Source organism: Otolemur garnettii, unplaced genomic scaffold, assembly GCF_000181295.1.
Source record: "Otolemur garnettii isolate 467f Iridium unplaced genomic scaffold, OtoGar3 scaffold00003, whole genome shotgun sequence".
NCBI lineage: Eukaryota > Metazoa > Chordata > Mammalia > Primates > Galagidae > Otolemur > Otolemur garnettii.
This window is the reverse complement of record NW_003852398.1, coordinates 39,618,166-39,621,030: the sequence shown is the minus strand read 5'-3', so window position 1 is coordinate 39,621,030 and position 2,865 is coordinate 39,618,166. Positions and strand designations below refer to the sequence as shown.

At 34.2% G+C, this 2,865-nt stretch overlaps 1 non-coding gene across 1 annotated transcript; it reads left to right on the top strand.

Annotated features, from left to right (window-relative positions):
• Positions 1-792: 792 nt before the first annotated feature.
• On the top strand, positions 793-895 carry LOC111727325. The gene has a single exon (XR_002774893.1). It is a non-coding gene; the product is annotated as a U6 spliceosomal RNA (small nuclear RNA).
• Positions 896-2,865: the final 1,970 nt, after the last annotated feature.

Here is a 2,865-nt window from a genome sequence, read left to right as displayed (position 1 = left end):
ATGTCACAAGATGTTTAAATGGATTAATGAAGTCATTGATGTCCAATGCGCATGTGCAGAGAGAAGTCGTTGATGTCCAATGCACGTGTACAGAGGAATTGTAATGACTATTAATGAGGTCATTGCTGTATAGCATGCATGCACAAGATTCCCTATATAAACCAACTGTAAATAAAGAAAGCTCCCCATTTTGCCTGAGCGAGCAGATGGTCACCTTTATTTAAAACACAATTTCAATAAGCATGCTTATTCTTCATGACATCGCTTTTCCGTGAGACCCTAACAGCAACACCCTTATGGCAACACTAGATACATTTCTATACACTTGATTTCCTCAGTCCTTTCTTTATATAAAACATACACATAACAGGGAGCTTACTGATTTAGATTATGTTCAGGACAGGTAGTTTGAACTAATAAAAAGACTGTATTAGAGTCTATCTTTAAGCCAATAGATAACCTTTTTATAAAAAATCTATTTATTTTGAATTAATATTAAGTAACATACAGTTAGGTTACATTGTTTCTAGCTGTTAGTTAAAATTCGAGTTGTAGTTGAGTCCTTTTTCTAGGAGTGTGCCACATACCCCTACATTATACCTATCAGGTGAGAGCTTTCCAAGTCTCCTCCCCATTTTTAATCTGTGTTTTTCTCCACTGTGGGCCTGTTCATCTACTAGTTTCATATTAGTGTTGAGTACATTGGACACTTGCTTTTCCATTCTTGTGATACTTTACTGAGGAGGGTGTTCTCCAAATCCATCCAGGTAAATAAAAAAGATGTGAAGTCTTGTGCTCACTTTGGTAGCACATATACTAAAATTGAAATCAGAGAAGGTTTGGATGGCCCCTGCTCAAGGATGACATGCAAATTCGTGAAGTGTTCCATATTTTTTTTTTTTAAAGAAGTTTTTTTGGGAGTAAAGTTTTCATTTTTCCTTATGGCTGAATAGTGCTCCATGGTATAATATATAGCACAGATTATTAATCCATTCGTGGGTTAAGGACACTTGGGTTATTTCCACATCTTTGCAATTGTGAATTGAGCTATTATAAACATTTACATACAAATGTCCTTATTATAAAAAGATTATTTTTCTTCTGGGTAGATGCCTAGTAATGGGATTGTAGGATCAAATGAAAGGTCTGCTTTTAGCTCTTTAAAGATTCTCCATACTTCTTTCTGAGAAGACTGTGTTAGTTTGCAATCCCACCAACAGTGTAGGTTTAGGACTTTGTGATGTGAGCTATTCTCATTGGGGTTAGGTGATATCTCAAATCTAACAAATGGCTAATAATCAGAATCTACAAAGAGCTCAAACAAATCAATAATGACAGAGATGCACTTTAACACCTCATTTAACACTGGGCAAGAGACATGAGTAGAACCTTCTTACAAGAAGACAGGCAAATGGCCAACAAACATATGAAAAGTTATTCATTGTCCCTAATCATCAGAGAAATGCAATAGATACCTTTTAAAATTTACTTATAGGAATTTGGCTACTAGAGTGTTAATAACTTATACGATATGTCTTCTTGGAATTTGTTTTAGTGAAAGGATAAAGAACTCTTTTTACATTTTCTTTTTTGTTGTTGTTGAGTTCTGTTCCTTCAGAGAAATTCCCTCTCTTGTCATCTCTGTTCTATTTTGCAAGGAGGCCAAACTTTTTAGGATGTTTGTGTTCAGGCTCCCTTATCAGTGGGCTTCCACCTGGGATTTGCCCGTGGGAATCCTTGGTGAGAGATTGGTGGGCAGGATGAAAGGAGGCGTTTCTACACCTCCCTCTCTAGGTAGCAACTACAGCTCCTCAATGCCTTCAGATCTCATTGGATAGACTACTATGATGTTAGCATTTGCTTGTTTGCCTCAAACCCAGGACAATGGGAATATTTTCTTCTTTATTTGATACCTGAGCCGAGAGGTGAAAGTAGTTTTCCTGTTGCTGTCAATATTTTAGGTTTCTTAGCTCATTTGCCCATACGCAACTAATCCCATGCCCAAATTACATCTGTCTTGGAAAATATGAATTTTTAAAAATAAATAATGTTGGCAAAACTGGGTTTCATTTGAAAAAATAGTTTATATCTTATACCAATTACATGAATAAACTCCCAATAGATCAGAGATCTAAATGTAAAAATAACACATTTAAGGAGTAGAGGAAAACCTGGGTAATTTCTCTCTTCACCTGGGCATAGAGAAATCTTCAAATTATAATCCAAATTCTGGAAATCCAAATTCTGGAAATTATGTAATTGATATCAATTACATAAAAATAATGAAAAATATTTTTACATGGCAAATACCACATGCAAAATCAAAAGACTGGTGACAAATCTGGAGACTTACATCATGGTTAAGGATTAATTTTCTCTACAAAATATTCTTAAAAATCAAAATAAAATTGCCAAATGTTGTAAAATAGACAAAAATCCTAAACAGTTCTAAAAAAGATATAAAAATGGCCCTTAAATACAATTAAAAAATTCAACTTTAATTATAACAAAAAAATCGCTTCTTGGCCTTTTGGCTAAGATCAAGTGTAATTATAACAAAATACAAATTAGAACATTTTGGGGAAACCATTTCTCACCTACCATATTTGTAAAAGGTTTAAAATCCAGATAACACCCTTGCCAAAGCTGTGGCAATTCATATACTTCCATACATTTCTGGTGAGAATGCAAAAAGATACAATTGCTCTGGAAGGGATTTGACAACATTTGATGAAACCATGTATGCATTTATTCTTTGACCCAGAAAGTCCACTTCTAGAACTTTTCCCTGAAGACACACATCCACAAATATGAAACAGCATATATGTAAGGTTATTTATTAAGGAATAATTTATAATAACAGAA